The sequence below is a fragment of the Xylocopa sonorina genome, unplaced genomic scaffold (genome assembly GCF_050948175.1).
Source record: "Xylocopa sonorina isolate GNS202 unplaced genomic scaffold, iyXylSono1_principal scaffold0030, whole genome shotgun sequence".
Taxonomy (NCBI): domain Eukaryota; kingdom Metazoa; phylum Arthropoda; class Insecta; order Hymenoptera; family Apidae; genus Xylocopa; species Xylocopa sonorina.
Genome location: NW_027490101.1, coordinates 565,309 through 586,754, shown reverse-complemented (window position 1 = coordinate 586,754; position 21,446 = coordinate 565,309).

The following is a 21,446-nucleotide window of genomic DNA, read 5'->3' as shown; positions in this document are numbered from 1 at the left end:
TATTATATCTTACCATGAAAGATGGAAATGAGATGCGATATCGCGTTTTAAGAAGCATTAGAACTCTATTGCTACGATAGGTAAACATCTGCAAACGCTATTTCCTAGCAAGGAAGTGTCGCATTTACATTCATTTGAAGTGTAGACGAGGAATACGTAACACTTCGCAAATCATATTATATCTTACCATGAAACATAGAAATGAGATGCAATATCGCGTTTTAAGAAACATTAGAAATCTATAGCTACGATACGTAGACATCTGCAAACGCTATTTCCTTGCTAGGAAGTGACGCATTTACACTCATTTGAATAGTAGACGAGGAATACTTGACACTTCGCAAATCATATTATATCTTACCATGAAACGTAGAAATGGGATGCGATATCGCGTCTTAAGAAGCATTACATATCTATTGCTACGATACGTAGACATCTGCAAACGCTATTTCTTTGCAAGGAAGTGTCGCATTTACATTCATTTGAAGTGTAGACGAGGAATACATAACACTTCGCAAATCATATTATATCCTACCATGAAACATGGAAATGAGATGCGATATCGCGTTTAAAGAAGCATTAGAACTCTATCGCTACGATACCTAGACATCTGCAGACGCTATTTCCTAGCAAGGAAGTGTTGCATTTACATTCATTTGAAGTGTAGACGAGGAATACATAACACTTCGCAAATCATATTATATCTTACCATGAAACATAGAAATAAGATGCAATATCGCGTTTTAAGAATCATAAGAATTCTATTGCTACGATACGTAGACATCTGCAGACGCTATTTCCTTGCAAGGAAGTATCGCATTTACATTCATTTGAAGTGTAGACGAGGAATACATAACACTTCGCGAATCATATTATATCTTATCTTGAAACATGGAAATGAGATGCGATATCGCGTTTAAAGAAGCATTAGAACTCTATCGCTACGATACCTAGACATCTGCAGACGCTATTTCCTAGCAAGGAAGTGTCGCATTCACATTCATTTGAAGTGTAGACGAGGAATACATAACACTTCGCAAATCATATTACATCTTACCATGAAACATAGAAATGAGATGCGATATCGCGTTTTAAGAAGCATTAGAACACTATCGCTACGATACCTAGACATCTGCAGACGCTATTTCCTAGCAAGGAAGTGTCGCATTTACATTCATTTGAAGTGTAGACGAGGAATACATAACACTTCGCAAATCATATTATATCTAGCCATGAAACATAGAAATGAGATGCGACATCGCGTTTTAAGAAGCATTACATATCTATTGCTACGATACGTAAACATCTGCAAAGGCTATTTCCTAGCGAGGAAGTGTCGCATTCACATTCATTTGAAGTGAAGACGAGGAATACATAACACTTCACAAATCATATTATATCTTACCATGAAAGATGGAAATGAGATGCGATATCGCGTTTTAAGAATCATAAGAACTCTATTGCTACGATACGTAGAAAACTGCAAACGCTATTTCCTTGCAAGGAAGTGTCGCATTTACATTCATTTGAATCGTATACGAGGAATGCATAACACTTCGCAATGAATATTATATCTTATCATGAAACATAGATATGAGATGCAATATCTCGTTTTAAGAAGCATTTGAACTCTATTGCTACGATACCTAGACATCTGCAGACGCTATTTCCTAGCAAGGAAGTGTCGCATTTACATTCATTTGAAGTGTAGACGAGGAATACATGACACTTCGCAAATCATATTATACCTTACCATGAAACATAGAAATGAGATGCGATATCGCGTTTTAAGAAGCATTAGAAATCTGTTGCTACGATACGTAGACATCTGCAAACGCTATTTCTTTGCAAGGAAGTGTCGCATTTACATTCATTTGATGTGTAGACGAGGAATACATAACACTTCGCAAATCATACTATATCTTACCATGAAACATAGAAATGAGATGCGATTTCGCGTTTTAAGAAGCATTAGAACTCTATTGCTACAGTAGGTAGACATCTGCAAACGCTATTACCTAGCGAGGAAGTGTCGCATTCACATTCATTTGAAGTGTAGACGAGGAATACATAACACTTCGCAAATCATATTATATCTTACCATGAAACATAGAAATGAGATGCAATATCGCGTTTTAGGACGCATTGGAACACTATCGCTACGATACCTAGACATCTGCAGACGCTATTTCCTCGCAAGGAAGTGTCGCATTTACATTCATTTGAAGTGTAGACGAGGAATACATAACACTTCGCAAATCATACTATATCTTACCATGAAACATAGTAATGAGATGCGATTTCGCGTTTTAAGAAGCATTAGAACACTCCTGCTACGATAGGTAAACATCTGCAAACGCTATTTCCTTGCAAGGAAGTGTTGCATTTACATTCATTTGAAGTGTAGACGAGGAATACATGACACTTCGCAAATCATATTATATCTTACCATGAAACATAGAAATGAGATGCGATATCGCTTTTTAAGAAGCATTAGAAATCTATAGCTACGATACGTAGACATCTGCAAACGCTATTTCCTTGCTAGGAAGTGTCGCATTTACACTCATTTGAATAGTAGACGAGGAATACATGACACTTCGCAAATCATATTATATCTTACCATGAAACGTAGAAATGAGATGCGATATCGCGTTTTAAGAAGCATTACATATCTATTGCTACGTTACGTAGACATCTGCAAACGCTATTTCTTTGCAAGGAAGTGTCGCATTTACATTCATTTGAAGTGCAGACGAGGAATACATAACACTTCGCAAATCATATTATATCTTACCATGAAACATAGAAATGAGATGCGATATCGCGTTTAAAGAAGCATTAGAACTCTATCGCTACGATACCTAGACATCTGCAGACGCTATTTCCTAGCAAGGAAGTGTTGCATTTACATTCATTTGAAGTGTAGACGAGGAATACATAACACTTCGCAAATCATATTATATCTTACCATGAAACATAGAAATAAGATGCAATATCGCGTTTTAAGAATCATAAGAATTCTATTGCTACGATACGTAGACATCTGCAGACGCTATTTCCTTGCAAGGAAGTATCGCATTTACATTCATTTGAAGTGTAGACGAGGAATACATAACACTTCGCGAATCATATTATATCTTATCTTGAAACATAGAAATGAAATGCGATATCGCGTTTTAAGAAGCATTAGAACTCCATCGCTACGATACCTAGACATCTGCAGACGCTATTTCCTAGCAAGGAAGTGTCGCATTTACATTCATTTGAAGTGTAGACGAGGAATACATAACACTTCGCAAATCATATTATATCTTACCATGAAACATAGAAATGAAATGCGATATCGCGTTTTAAGAATCATAAGAACTCTATTGCTACGATACGTAGACATCTGCAAACGCTATTTCCTTGCAAGGAAGTGTCGCATTTACATTCATTTGAAGTGCAGACGAGGAATACATAACACTTCGCAAATCATATTATATCTTACCATGAAACATAGAAATGAGATGCCATATCGCGTTTTAAGAAGCATTAGAACACTCCTGCTACGATAGGTAAACATCTGCAAACGCTATTTCCTTGCAAGGAAGTGTTGCATTTACATTCATTTGAAGTGTAGACGAGGAATACATGACACTTCGCAAATCATATTATATCTTACCATGAAACATAGAAATGAGATGCGATATCGCTTTTTAAGAAGCATTAGAAATCTATAGCTACGATACGTAGACATCTGCAAACGCTATTTCCTTGCTAGGAAGTGTCGCATTTACACTCATTTGAATAGTAGACGAGGAATACATGACACTTCGCAAATCATATTATATCTTACCATGAAACGTAGAAATGAGATGCGATATCGCGTTTTAAGAAGCATTAGAAATCTGTTGCTACGATACGTAGACATCTGCAAACGTTATTTCTTTGCAAGGAAGTGTCGCATTTACATTCATTTGAAGTGTAGACGAGGAATACATAACACTTCGCAAATCATACTATATCTTACCATGAAACATAGAAATGAGATGCGATTTCGCGTTTTAAGAAGCATTAGAACACTCCTGCTACGATAGGTAAACATCTGCAAACGCTATTTCCTTGCAAGGAAGTGTTGCATTTACATTCATTTGAAGTGTAGACGAGGAATACATGACACTTCGCAAATCATATTATATCTTACCATGAAACATAGAAATGAGATGCGATATCGCTTTTTAAGAAGCATTAGAAATCTATAGCTACAATACGTAGACATCTGCAAACGCTATTTCCTTGCTAGGAAGTGTCGCATTTACACTCATTTGAATAGTAGACGAGGAATACATGACACTTCGCAAATCATATTATATCTTACCATGAAACGTAGAAATGAGATGCGATATCGCGTTTTAAGAAGCATTACATATCTATTGCTACGTTACGTAGACATCTGCAAACGCTATTTCTTTGCAAGGAAGTGTCGCATTTACATTCATTTGAAGTGCAGACGAGGAATACATAACACTTCGCAAATCATATTATATCTTACCATGAAACATAGAAATGAGATGCGATATCGCGTTTTAAGAAGCATTAGAACTCTATTGCTACGATAGGTAAACATCTGCAAACGCTATTTCCTAGCGAGGAAGTGTCGCATTCACATTCATTTGAAGTGTAGACGAGGAATACATAACACTTCGCAAATCATATTATATCTTACCATGAAACATAGAAATGAGATGCGATATCGCGTTTTAGGACGCATTGGAACACTATCGCTACGATACCTAGACATCTGCAGACGCTATTTCCTCGCAAGGAAGTGTCGCATTTACATTCATTTGAAGTGTAGACGAGGAATACATAACACTTCGCAAATCATATTATATCTAGCCATGAAACATAGAAATGAGATGCGACATCGCGTTTTAAGAAGCATTACATATCTATTGCTACGATACGTAGACATCTGCAAACGCTATTTCCTAGCGAGGAAGTGTCGCATTCACATTCATTTGAAGTGTAGACGAGGAATACATAACACTTCGCAAATCATATTATATCTTACCATGAAAGATGCAAATGAGATGCGATATCGCGTTTTAAGAATCATAAGAACTCTATTGCTACGATACGTAGAAAACTGCAAACGCAATTTCCTTGCAAGGAAGTGTCGCATTTACATTCATTTGAATCTTATACGAGGAATGCATAACACTTCGCAATGAATATTATATCTTATCATGAAACATAGATATGAGATGCAATATCTCGTTTTAAGAAGCATTTGAACTCTATTGCTACGATACCTAGACATCTGCAGACGCTATTTCCTAGCAAGGAAGTGTCGCATTTACATTCATTTGAAGTGTAGACGATGAATGCATAACACTTCGCAAATCATATTATATCTAGCCATGAAACATAGAAATGAGATGCGACATCGCGTTTTAAGAAGCATTAGAAATCTGTTGCTACGATACGTAGACATCTGCAAACGTTATTTCTTTGCAAGGAAGTGTCGCATTTACATTCATTTGAAGTGTAGACGAGGAATACATAACACTTCGCAAATCATACTATATCTTACCATGAAACATAGAAATGAGATGCGATTTCGCGTTTTAAGAAGCATTAGAACTCTATTGCTACGGTGGGTAGACATCTGCAAACGCTATTTCCTAGCAAGGAAGTGTCGCATTTACATTCATTTGAAGTGTAGACGAGGAATACGTAACACTTCGCAAATCATATTATATCTTACCATGAAACATAGAAATGAGATGCAATATCGCGTTTTATGAAGCATTAGAAATCTATAGCTACGATACGTAGACATCTGCAAACGCTATTTCCTTGCTAGGAAGTGACGCATTTACACTCATTTGAATAGTAGACGAGGAATACTTGACACTTCGCAAATCATATTATATCTTACCATGAAACGTAGAAATGGGATGCGATATCGCGTCTTAAGAAGCATTACATATCTATTGCTACGATACGTAGACATCTGCAAACGCTATTTCGTTGCAAGGAAGTGTCGCATTTACATTCATTTGAAGTGTAGACGAGGAATACATAACACTTCGCAAATCATATTATATCTTACCATGAAACATAGGAATTAGATGCGATATCGCGTTTTAAGAAGCATTAGACCTCTATTGCAGCGATAGGTAGACATCTGCAAACGCCATTTCCTTGCAAAGAAGTGTCGCTTTTACGCTCATTTGAATAGTAGACGAGGAATACATGACACTTCGCAAATCATATTATATCTTACCATGAAACGTGGAAATGAGATGCGATATCGCGTTTTAAGAAGCATTCCATATCTATTGCTACGATACGTAGACATCTGCAAACGCTATTTCTTTGCAAGGAAGTGTCGCATTTACATTCATTTGAAGTGTAGACGAGGAATACGTAACACTTCGCAAATCATATTATATCCTACCATGAAACATGGAAATGAGATGCGATATCGCGTTTAAAGAAGCATTAGAACTCTATCGCTACGATACCTAGACATCTGCAGACGCTATTTCCTAGCAAGGAAGTGTCGCATTTACATTCATTTGAAGTGTAGACGAGGAATACATAACACTTCGCAAATCATATTATATCTTACCATGAAACATAGAAATGAGATGCGATATCGAGTTTTAAGAATCATCTGAACTCTATTGCTACGATACGTAGACATCTGCATCCGTTATTTCCTAGCGAGGAAGTGTCGCATTCACATTCATTTGAAGTGTAGACAAGGAATACATAACACTTCGCAAATCATATTACATCTTACCATGAAACATAGAAATGAGATGCGATATCGCGTTTTAAGAAGCATTAGAACTCTATTGCTACGGTAGGTAGACATCTGCAAACGCTATTTCCTAGCAAGGAAGTGTCGCATTTACATTCATTTGAAGTGTAGACGAGGAATACGTAACACTTCGAAAATCATATTATATCTTACCATGAAACATAGAAATGAGATGCAATATCGCGTTTTAAGAAGCATTAGAAATCTATAGCTACGATACGTAGACATCTGCAAACGCTATTTCCTTGCTAGGAAGTGACGCATTTACACTCATTTGAATAGTAGACGAGGAATACTTGACACTTCGCAAATCATATTATATCTTACCATGAAACGTAGAAATGGGATGCGATATCGCGTCTTAAGAAGCATTACATATCTATTGCTACGATACGTAGACATCTGCAAACGCTATTTCGTTGCAAGGAAGTGTCGCATTTACATTCATTTGAAGTGTAGACGAGGAATACATAACACTTCGCAAATCATATTATATCTTACCATGAAACATAGGAATGAGATGCGATATCGCGTTTTAAGAAGCATTAGACCTCTATTGCAACGATAGGTAGACATCTGCAAACGCCATTTCCTTGCAAAGAAGTGTCGGTTTTACACTCATTTGAATAGTAGACGAGGAATACATGACACTTCGCAAATCATATTATATCTTACCATGAAACGTGGAAATGAGATGCGATATCGCGTTTTAAGAAGCATTCCATATCTATTGCTACGATACGTAGACATCTGCAAACGCTATTTCTTTGCAAGGAAGTGTCGCATTTACATTCATTTGACGTGTAGACGAGGAATACATAACACTTCGCAAATCATATTATATCCTACCATGAAACATGGAAATGAGATGCGATATCGCGTTTAAAGAAGCATTAGAACTCTATCGCTACGATACCTAGACATCTGCAGACGCTATTTCCTAGCAAGGAAGTGTCGCATTTACATTCATTTGAAGTGTAGACGAGGAATACATAACACTTCGCAAATCATATTATATCTTACCATGAAACATAGAAATGAGATGCGATATCGCGTTTTAAGAATCATCTGAACTCTATTGCTACGATACGTAGACATCTGCATCCGTTATTTCCTAGCGAGGAAGTGTCGCATTCACATTCATTTGAAGTGTAGACGAGGAATACATAACACTTCGCAAATCATATTACATCTTACCATGAAACATAGAAATGAGATGCGATATCGCGTTTTAAGAAGCATTAGAAATCTATTGCTACGGTACGTAGACATCTGCAAACGCTATTTCCTAGCGAGGAAGTGTCGCATTCACATTCATATGAAGTGTAGACGAGGAATACATAATACTTCGCAAATCATATTATATCTTACCATGAGACATTGAAATGAGATGCGATATCTCGTTTTAAGAAGCATTAGAACACTATTGCTACGATAGGTAGACAACTGCAAACGCTATTTCCTTGCAAGGAAGTGTCCCATTTACATTCATTTGAAGTGCAGACGAGGAATACATAACACTTCGCAAATCATATTATATCTTACCATGAAAGATAGAAATGAGATGCGATATCGCGTTTTAAGAAGCATTAGAACACTATTGCTACGATAGGTAAACATCTGCAAACGCTATTTCCTTGCAAGGAAGTGTTGCGTTTACATTCATTTGAAGTGTAGACGAGGAATACATGACACTTTGCAAATCATATTATATCTTACCATGAAACATAGAAATGAGATGCGATATCGCGTTTTAAGAAGGATTAGAAATCTATTGCTACGATATGTAGACATCTGCAAACGCTATTTCCTAGCGAGGAAGTGTCGCATTCACATTCATTTGAAGTGTAGACGAGGAATAAATAACACTTCGCAAATCATATTATATCCTACCATGAAAGATGGAAATGAGATGCGATATCGCGTTTTAAGAATCATAAGAACTCTATTGCTACGATACGTAGAAAACTGCAAACGCTATTTCCTTGCAAGGAAGTGTCGCATTTACATTCATTTGAATCGCATACGAGGAATGCATAACACTTCGCAATGAATATTATATCTTATCATGAGACATAGATATAGGATGCAATATCTCGTTTTAAGAAGCATTTGAACACTATTGCTTCGATACGTAGACATCAGCAAACGCTATTTGCTTGCAAGGAAGTATCGCATTTACATTCATTTGATGTGTAGACGAGGAATACATAACACTTCGCAAATCATATTATATCTTACCATGAAACATAGAAATGAGATGCGATATCTCGTTTTAAGAAGCATTAGAACACTATTGCTACGATAGGTAGACAACTGCAAACGCTATTTCCTTGCAAGGAAGTGTCGCATTTACATTCATTTGAAGTGTAGAGGAGGAATACATAACACTTCGCAAATCATATTATATCTTACCATGAAACATAGAAATGAGATGCGATATCGCGTTTTAAGAAGCATTAGAAAGCTATTGCTACGATACGTAGACATCTGCAAACGCTATTTCCTAGCAAGGAAGTGTCGCATTTACATTCATTTGAAGAGTAGACGCGGAATACATAGCACTTCGCAAATCATATTATATCTTACCATGAAACATAGAAATGAGATGCGATATCGCGTTTTAAGAAGCATTAGAACGTTATCGCTACGATACCTAGGCATCTGCAAACGCTATCTCCTAGCAAGGAAGTGTCGCATTCACATTCATTTGAAGTGTAGACGAGGAATACATAACACTTCACAAATCATATTATATCCTACCATGAAAGATGGAAATGAGATGCGATATCGCGTTTTAAGAATCATAAGAACTCTATTGCTACGATACGTAGAAAACTGCAAACGCTATTTCCTTGCAAGGAAGTGTCGCATTTACATTCATTTGAATCGCATACGAGGAATGCATAACACTTCGCAATGAATATTATATCTTATCATGAGACATAGATATAGGATGCAATATCTCGTTTTAAGAAGCATTTGAACACTATTGCTTCGATACGTAGACATCAGCAAACGCTATTTGCTTGCAAGGAAGTATCGCATTTACATTCATTTGATGTGTAGACGAGGAATACATAACACTTCGCAAATCATATTATATCTTACCATGAAACATAGAAATGAGATGCGATATCTCGTTTTAAGAAGCATTAGAACACTATTGCTACGATAGGTAGACAACTGCAAACGCTATTTCCTTGCAAGGAAGTGTCGCATTTACATTCATTTGAAGTGTAGAGGAGGAATACATAACACTTCGCAAATCATATTATATCTTACCATGAAACATAGAAAAAAGATGCGATATCGCGTTTTAAGAAGCATTAGAAAGCTATTGCTACGATACGTAGACATCTGCAAACGCTATTTCCTAGCAAGGAAGTGTCGCATTTACATTCATTTGAAGAGTAGACGCGGAATACATAGCACTTCGCAAATCATATTATATCTTACCATGAAACATAGAAATGAGATGCGATATCGCGTTTTAAGAAGCATTAGAACGTTATCGCTACGATACCTAGGCATCTGCAAACGCTATCTCCTAGCAAGGAAGTGTCGCATTCACATTCATTTGAAGTGTAGACGAGGAATACATAACACTTCACAAATCATATTATATCTTACCATGAAAGATAGAAATGAGATGCGATATCGCGTTTTAAGAATCATAAGAACTCTATTGCTACGATACGTAGACAACTGCAAACGCTATTTCCTTGCAAGGAAGTGTCGCATTTACATTCATTTGAATCGTAGACGAGGAATGCATAACACTTCGCAATGAATATTATATCTTATCATGAAACATAGATATGAGATGCAATATCTCGTTTTAAGAAGCATTAGAACTCTATTGCTACGATACCTAGACATCTGCAGACGCTATTTCCCAGCAAGGAAGTGTCGCATTTACATTCATTTGAAGTGTAGACGTGGAATACATGACACTTCGCAAATCATATTATATCTTACCATGAAACATAGAAATAAGATGCAATATCGCGTTTTAAGAATCATAAGAACTCTATTGCTACGATACGTAGACATCTGCAGACGCTATTTTATTGCAAGGAAGTGTCGCATTTACATTCATTTGAAGTGTAGACGAGGAATACATAACACTTCGCAAATCATATTAAATCTTACCATGAAACATAGAAATGAAATGCGATATAGCGTTTTAAGAAGCATTAGAACTCTATCGCTACGATAGGTAGACATCTGCAAACGCTATTTCCTTGCAAGGAAGTGTCGCATTTACATTCATTTGAAGTGTAGACGAGGAATACATAACACTTCGCAAATCATATTATATCTTACCATGAAACATAGAAATGAGATGCGATATCGCGTATTAAGAATCATAAGAACTCTATTGGTACGATACGTAGACATCTGCAAACGCTATTTCCTTGCAAGGAAGTGTCGCATTTACATTCATTTGAAGTGCAGACGAGGAATACATAACACTTCGCAAATCATATTATATCTTACCATGAAACATAGAAATGAGATGCGATTTCGCGTTTTAAGAAGCATTAGAACCCTATTGCTACGGTAGGTAGACATCTGCAAACGCTATTTCCTAGCAAGGAAGTGTCGCATTTACATTCATTTGAATCGTATACGAGGAATGCATAACAATTCGCAATTAATATTATATCTTATCATGAAACATAGATATGAGATGCGATATCGCGTTTTAAGAAGCATTAGAACGTTATCGCTACGATACCTAGGCATCTCCAGACCCTATTTCCTAGCAAGGAAGTGCCGCATTTACATTCATTTGAAGTGTAGACGAGGAATACATAACACTTCGCAAATCATATTATATCTTACCATGAAACATAGAAATGAGATGCGTTATCGCGTTTTAAGAATCATAAGAACACAATTGCTACGATACGTAGACATCTGCAAACGCTACTTCCTAGCAAGGAAGTATCGCATTTATACTCATTTGAAGTGTAGACGAGGAATATATAACACTTCGCAAATCATATTATATCTTACCATGAAACATAGAAATGAGATGCGATATCGCGTTTTAAGAATCATAAGATCACTATTGCTACGATACGTAGACATCTGCAAACGCTATCTCCTAGCAAGGAAGTGTCGCATTCACAATCATTTGAAGTGTAGACGAGGAATACATAACACTTCACAAATCATATTATATCTTACCATGAAAGATAGAAATGAGATGCGATATCGCGTTTTAAGAATCATAAGAACTCTATTGCTACGATACGTAGACAACTGCAAACGCTATTTCCTTGCAAGGAAGTGCCGCATTTACATTCATTTGAATCGTAGACGAGGAATGCATAACACTTCGCAATGAATATTATATCTTATCATGAAACATAGATATGAGATGCAATATCTCGTTTTAAGAAGCATTAGAACTCTATTGCTACGATACCTAGACATCTGCAGACGCTATTTCCTAGCAAGGAAGTGTCGCATTTACATTCATTTGAAGTGTAGACGTGGAACACATGACACTTCGCAAATCATATTATATCTTACCATGAAACATAGAAATAAGATGCAATATCGCGTTTTAAGAATCATAAGAACTCTATTGCTACGATACGTAGACATCTGCAGACGCTATTTCCTTGCAAGGAAGTGTCGCATTTACATTCATTTGAAGTGTAGACGAGGAATACATAACACTTCGCAAATCATATTAAATCTTACCATGAAACATAGAAATGAAATGCGATATAGCGTTTTAAGAAGCATTAGAACTCTATCGCTACGATAGGTAGACATCTGCAAACGCTATTTCCTTGCAAGGAAGTGTCGCATTTACATTCATTTGAAGTGTAGACGAGGAATACATAACACTTCGCAAATCATATTATATCTTACCATGAAACATAGAAATGAGATGCGATATCGCGTTTTAAGAAGCATTAGAACTCTATTGCTTCGATACGTAGACATCTGCAATCGCTACTTCCTTGCAAGGAAGTGTCGCATTTACATTCATTTGAAGTGTAGACGAGGAATACATAACACTTAGCAAATCATATTACATCTTACCATGAAACATAGAAATGAGATGCGATATCGCGTTTTAAGAAGCATTAGAACTCTATTGCTACGATAGGTAGACATCTGCAAACGCTATTACCTTGCAAGGAAGTGTCGCATTTACATTCATTTGAAGTGTAGACGAGGAATACATAACACCTCGCAAATCATATTATATCTTACCATGAAACATAGAAATGAGATGCGATATCGCGTATTAAGAATCATAAGAACTCTATTGGTACGATACGTAGACATCTGCAAACGCTATTTCCTTGCAAGGAAGTGTCGCATTTACATTCATTTGAAGTGCAGACGAGGAATACATAACACTTCGCTAATCATATTATATCTTACCATGAAACATAGAAATGAGATGCGATTTCGCGTTTTAAGAAGCATTAGAACCCTATTGCTACGGTAGGTAGACATCTGCAAACGCTATTTCCTAGCAAGGAAGTGTCGCATTTACATTCACTTGAATCGTATACGAGGAATGCATAACAATTCGCAATGAATATTATATCTTATCATGAAACATAGATATGAGATGCGATATCGCGTTTTAAGAAGCATTAGAACGTTATCGCTACGATACCTAGGCATCTCCAGACCCTATTTCCTAGCAAGGAAGTGCCGCATTTACATTCATTTGAAGTGTAGACGAGGAATACATAACACTTCGCAAATCATATTATATCTAGCCATGAAACATAGAAATGACATGCGACATCGCGTTTTAAGAAGCATTACATATCTATTGCTACGATACGTAGACATCTGCAAACGCTATTTCCTAGCGAGGAAGTGTCGCATTCACATTCAATTGTAGTGTAGACGAGGAATACATAACACTTCGCAAATCATATTATATCTTACCATGAAAGATGGAAATGAGATGCGATATCGCGTTTTAAGAATCATAAGAACTCTATTGCTACGATACGTTGAAAACTGCAAACGCTATTTCCTTGCAAGGAAGAGTCGCATTTACATTCATTTGAATCGTATACGAGGAATGCATAACACTTCGCAATGAATATTATATCTTATCATGAAACATAGATATGAGATGCAATATCTCGTTTTAAGAAGCATTTGAACTCTATTGCTACGATACCTAGACATCTGCAGACGCTATTTCCTAGCAAGGAAGTGTCGCATTTACATTCATTTGAAATGTAGACGAGGAATACATGACACTTCGCAAATCATATTATACCTTACCATGAAACATAGAAATGAGATGCGATATCGCGTATTAAGAATCATAAGAACTCTATTGCTACGATACGTAGACATCTGCAAACGCTATTTCCTTGCAAGGAAGTGTCGCATTTACATTCATTTGAAGTGCAGACGAGGAATACATAACACTTCGCAAATCATATTATATCTTACCATGAAACATAGAAATGAGATGCGATATCGCGTTTTAAGAAGCATTAGAACTCTATTGCTACGATAGGTAAACATCTGCAGACGCTATTTCCTTGCAAGGAAGTGTTACATTTACATTCATTTGAAGTGTAGACGAGGAATACATGACACTTCGCAAATCATATTATGTCTTACCATGAAACATTGAAATGAGATGCGATATCGCGTTTTAAGTAGGATTAGAAATCTATTGCTGCGATATGTAGACATCTGCAAACGCTATTTCCTAGCGAGGAAGTGTCGCATTCACATTCATTTGAAGTGTAGACGAGGAATACATAACACTTCGCAAATCATATTATATCTTACCATGAAACATAGAAATGAGATGCGATATCGCGTTTTAGGAAGCATTAGAACACTATCGCTACGATACCTAGACATCTGCAAACGCTATTTCCTAGCAAGGAAGTGTCGCATTTACAATCATTTGAAGTGTAGACGAGGAATACATAACACTTCGCAAATCATATTATATCTAGCCATGAAACATAGAAATGAGATGCGACATCGCGTTTTAAGAAGCATTACATATCTATTGCTACGATACGTAGACGTCTGCAAACGCTATTTCCTAGCGAGGAAGTGTCGCATTCACATTCATTTGAAGTGTAGACGAGGAATACGTAACACTTCGCAAATCATATTATATCTTACCATGAAAGATGGAAATGAGATGCGATATCGCGTATTAAGAAGCATTAGAACTCTATTGCTACGATAGGTAAACATCTGCAAACGCTATTTCCTTGCAAGGAAGTGTTGCATTTACATTCATTTGAAGTGTAGACGAGGAATACATGACACTTCGCAAATCATATTATGTCTTACCATGAAACATAGAAATGAGATGCGATATCGCGTTTTAAGAAGGATTAGAAATCTATTGCTACGATATGTAGACATCTGCAAACGCTATTTCCTAGCGAGGAAGTGTCGCATTCACATTCATTTGAAGTGTAGACGAGGAATACATAACACTTCGCAAATCATATTATATCTTACCATGAAACATAGAAATGAGATGCGATATCGCGTTTTAGGAAGCATTAGAACACTATCGCTACGATACCTAGACATCTGCAGACGCTATTTCCTAGCAAGGAAGTGTCGCATTTACATTCATTTGAAGTGTAGACGAGGAATACATAACACTTCGCAAATCATATTATATCTAGCCATGAAACATAGAAATGATATGCGACATCGCGTTTTAAGAAGCATTACATATCTATTGCTACGATACGTAGACATCTGCAAACGCTATTTCCTAGCGAGGAAGTGTCGCATTCACATTCATTTGTAGTGTAGACGAGGAATACATAACACTTCGCAAATCATATTATATCTTACCATGAAAGATGGAAATGAGATGCGATATCGCGTTTTAAGAATCATAAGAACTCTATTGCTACGATACGTTGAAAACTGCAAACGCTATTTCCTTGCAAGGAAGTGTCGCATTTACATTCATTTGAATCGTATACGAGGAATGCATAACACTTCGCAATGAATATTATATCTTATCATGAAACATAGATATGAGATGCAATATCTCGTTTTAAGAAGCATTTGAACACTATTTCTACGATACCTAGACATCTGCAGACGCTATTTCCTAGCAAGGAAGTGTCGCATTTACATTCATTTGAAGTGTAGACGTGGAATACATGACACTTCGCAAATCATAATATACCTTACCATGAAACATAGAAATGAGATGCGATATCGCGTATTAAGAATCATAAGAACTCTATTGCTACGATACGTAGACATCTGCAAACGCTATTTCCTTGCAAGGAAGTGTCGCATTTACATTCATTTGAAGTGTAGACGAGGAATACATAACACTTCGCAAATCATATTATATCTTACCATGAAACATAGAAATGAGATGCGATATCGCGTTTTAGGAAGCATTAGAACACTATCGCTACGATACCTAGACATCTGCAGACGCTATTTCCTAGCAAGGAAGTGTCGCATTTACATTCATTTGAAGTGTAGACGAGGAATACATAACACTTCGCAAATCATATTATATCTAGCCATGAAACATAGAAATGACATGCGACATCGCGTTTTAAGAAGCATTACATATCTATTGCTACGATACGTAGACATCTGCAAACGCTATTTCCTAGCGAGGAAGTGTCGCATTCACATTCATTTGAAGTGTAGACGTGGAATACATAACACTTCGCAAATCATATTATATCTTACCATGAAACATAGAAATGAGATGCGATATCGCGTTTTAGGAAGCATTAGAACACTATCGCTACGATACCTAGACATCTGCAGACGCTATTTCCTAGCAAGGAAGTGTCGCATTTAGAATCATTTGAAGTGTAGACGAGGAATACATAACACTTCGCAAATCATATTATATCTAGCCATGAAACATAGAAATGAGATGCGACATCGCGTTTTAAGAAGCATTACATATCTATTGCTACGATACGTAGACATCTGCAAACGCTATTTCCTAGCGAGGAAGTGTCGCATTTACATTCATTTGAAGTGTAGACGAGGAATACATAACACTTCGCAAACCATATTATATCTTACCATGAAAGATGGAAATGAGATGCGATATCGCGTTTTAAGAATCATAAGAACTCTATTGCTACGATACGTAGAAAGCTGCAAACGCTATTTCCTTGCAAGGAAGAGCCGCATTTACATTCATTTGAATCGTATACGAGGAATGCATAACACTTCGCAATGAATATTATATCTTATCATGAAACATAAATATGAGATGCAATATCTCGTTTTAAGAAGCATTTGAACTCTATTGCTACGATACCTAGACATCTGCAGACGCTATTTCCTAGCAAGGAAGTGTCGCATTTACATTCATTTGAAATGTAGACGAGGAATACATGACACTTCGCAAATCATATTATACCTTACCATGAAACATAGAAATGAGATGCGATATCGCGTATTAAGAATCATAAGAACTCAATTGCTACGATACGTAGACATCTGCAAACGCTATTTCCTTGCAAGGAAGAGCCGCATTTACATTCATTTGAATCGTATACGAGGAATGCATAACACTTCGCAATGAATATTATATCTTATCATGAAACATAAATATGAGATGCAATATCTCGTTTTAAGAAGCATTTGAACTCTATTGCTACGATACCTAGACATCTGCAGACGCTATTTCCTAGCAAGGAAGTGTCGCATTTACATTCATTTGAAATGTAGACGAGGAATACATGACACTTCGCAAATCATATTATACCTTACCATGAAACATAGAAATGAGATGCGATATCGCGTATTAAGAATCATAAGAACTCAATTGCTACGATACGTAGACATCTGCAAACGCTATTTCCTTGCAAGGAAGTGTAGCATTTACATTCATTTGAAGTGCAGACGAGGAATACATAACACTTCGCAAATCATATTATATCTTTCCATGAAACATAGAAATGAGATGCGATATCGCGTTTTAAGAAGCATTAGAACTCTATTGCTACGATAGGTAAACATCTGCAGACGCTATTTCCTTGCAAGGAAGTGTTACATTTACATTCATTTGAAGTGTAGACGAGGAATACATGACACTTCGCAAATCATATTATATCTAGCCATGAAACATAGAAATGAGATGCGACATCGCGTTTTAAGAAGCATTACATATCTATTGCTACGATACGTAGACATCTGCAAACGCTATTTCCTAGCGAGGAAGTGTCGCATTCACATTCATTTGAAGTGTAGACGAGGAATACATAACACTTCGCAAATCATATTATATCTTACCATGAAAGATGGAAATGAGATGCGATATCGCGTATTAAGAAGCATTAGAACTCTATTGCTACGATAGGTAAACATCTGCAAACGCTATTTCCTTGCAAGGAAGTGTTGCATTTACATTCATTTGAAGTGTAGACGAGGAATACATGACACTTCGCAAATCATATTATGTCTTACCATGAAACATAGAAATGAGATGCGATATCGCGTTTTAAGAAGGATTAGAAATCTATTGCTACGATATGTAGACATCTGCAAACGCTATTTCCTAGCGAGGAAGTGTCGCATTCACATTCATTTGAAGTGTAGACGAGGAATACATAACACTTCGCAAATCATATTATATCTTACCATGAAACATAGAAATGAGATGCGATATCGCGTTTTAGGAAGCATTAGAACACTATCGCTACGGTACCTAGACATCTGCAGACGCTATTTCCTAGCAAGGAAGTGTCGCATTTACATTCATTTGAAGTGTAGACGAGGAATACATAACACTTCGCAAATCATATTATATCTAGCCATGAAACATAGAAATGATATGCGACATCGCGTTTTAAGAAGCATTGCATATCTATTGCTACGATACGTAGACATCTGCAAACGCTATTTCCTAGCGAGGAAGTGTCGCATTCACATTCATTTGTAGTGTAGACGAGGAATACATAACACTTCGCAAATCATATTATATCTTACCATGAAAGATGGAAATGAGATGCGATATCGCGTTTTAAGAATCATATGAACTCTATTGCTACGATACGTTGAAAACTGCAAACGCTATTTCCTTGCAAGGAAGTGTCGCATTTACATTCATTTGAATCGTATACGAGGAATGCATAACACTTCGCAATGAATATTATATCTTATCATGAAACATAGATATGAGATGCAATATCTCGTTTTAGGAAGCATTTGAACTCTATTGCTACGATACCTAGACATCTGCAGACGCTATATCCTAGCAAGGAAGTGTCGCAATTACATTCATTTGAAGTGTAGACGAGGAATACATGACACTTCGCAAATCATATTATGTCTTACCATGAAACATAGAAATGAGATGCGATATCGCGTTTTAAGAAGGGTTAGAAATCTATTGGTGCGATATGTAGACACCTGCAAACGCTATTTCCTAGCGAGGAAGTGTCGCATTCACATTCATTTGAAGTGTAGACGAGGAATACATAACACTTCGCAAATCATATTATATCTTACCATGAAACATAGAAATGAGATGCGATATCGCGTTTTAGGAAGCATTAGAACACTATCGCTACGATACCTAGACATCTGCAGACGCTATTTCCTAGCAAGGAAGTGTCGCATTTACATTCATTTGAAGTGTAGACGAGGAATACATAACACTTCGCAAATCATATTATATCTAGCCATGAAACATAGAAATGACATGCGACATCGCGTTTTAAGAAGCATTACATATCTATTGCTACGATACGTAGACATCTGCAAACGCTATTTCCTAGCGAGGAAGTGTCGCATTTACATTCATTTGAAGTGTAGACGTGGAATACATGACACTTCGCAAATCATAATGTACCTTACCATGAAACATAGAAATGAGATGCGATATCGCGTATTAAGAATCATAAGAACTCTATTGCTACGATACGTAGACATCTGCAAACGCTATTTCCTTGCAAGGAAGTGTCGCATTTACATTCATTTGAAGTGCAGACGAGGAATACATAACACTTCGCAAATCATATTATATCTTACCACGAAACATAGAAATGAGATGCGATATCGCGTTTTAAGAAGCATTAGAACTCTATTGCTACGATAGGTAAACATCTGCAGACGCTATTTCCTTGCAAGGAAGTGTTGCATTTACATTCATTTGAAGTGTAGACGAGGAATACATGATACTTCGCAAATCATATTATGTCTTATCATGAAACATAGATATGAGATGCAATATCTCGTTTTAAGAAGCATTTGAACTCTATTGCTACGATACCTAGACATCTGCAGACGCTATTTCCTAGCAAGGAAGTGTCGCATTTACATTCATTTGAAGTGTAGACGTGGAATACATGACACTTCGCAAATCATAATATACCTTACCATGAAACATAGAAATGAGATGCGATATCGCGTATTAAGAATCATAAGAACTCTATTGCTACGATACGTAGACATCTGCAAACGCTATTTCCTTGCAAGGAAGTGTCGCATTTACATTCATTTGAAGTGCAGACGAGGAATACATAACACTTCGCAAATCATATTATATCTTACCACGAAACATAGAAATGAGATGCGATATCGCGTTTTAAGAAGCATTAGAACTCTATTGCTACGATAGGTAAACATCTGCTGACGCTATTTCCTTGCAAGGAAGTGTTGCATTTACATTCATCTGAAGTGTAGACGAGGAATACATGATACTTCGCAAATCATATTATGTCTTACCATGAAACATAGAAATGAGATGCGATATCGCGTTTTAAGAAGGGTTAGAAATCTATTGGTGCGATATGTAGACACCTGCAAACGCTATTTCCTAGCGAGGAAGTGTCGCATTCACATTCATTTGAAGTGTAGACGAGGAATACATAACACTTCGCAAATCATATTATATCTTACCATGAAACATAGAAATGAGATGCGATATCGCGTTTTAGGAAGCATTAGAACACTATCGCTACGATACCTAGACATCTGCAGACGCTATTTCCTAGCAAGGAAGTGTCGCATTTACATTCATTTGAAGTGTAGACGAGGAATACATAACACTTCGCAAATCATATTATATCTAGCCATGAAACATAGAAATGACATGCGACATCGCGTTTTAAGAAGCATTACATATCTATTGCTACGATACGTAGACATCTGCAAACGCTATTTCCTAGCGAGGAAGTGTCGCATTCACATTCATTTGAAGTGTAGACGAGGAATACATAACACTTCGCAAATCATATTATATCTTACCATGAAACATAGAAATGAGATGCGATATCGCGTTTTAGGAAGCATTAGAACACTATCGCTACGATACCTAGACATCTGCAGACGCTATTTCCTAGCAAGGAAGTGTCGCATTTACATTCATTTGAAGTGTAGACGAGGAATACATAACACTTCGCAAATCATATTATATCTAGCCATGAAACATAGAAATGACATGCGACATCGCGTTTTAAGAAGCATTACATATCTATTGCTACGATACGTAGACATCTGCAAACGCTATTTCCTAGCGAGGAAGTGTCGCATTCACATTCAATTGTAGTGTAGACGAGGAATACATAACACTTCGCAAATCATATTATATCTTACCATGAAAGATGGAAATGAGATGCGATATCGC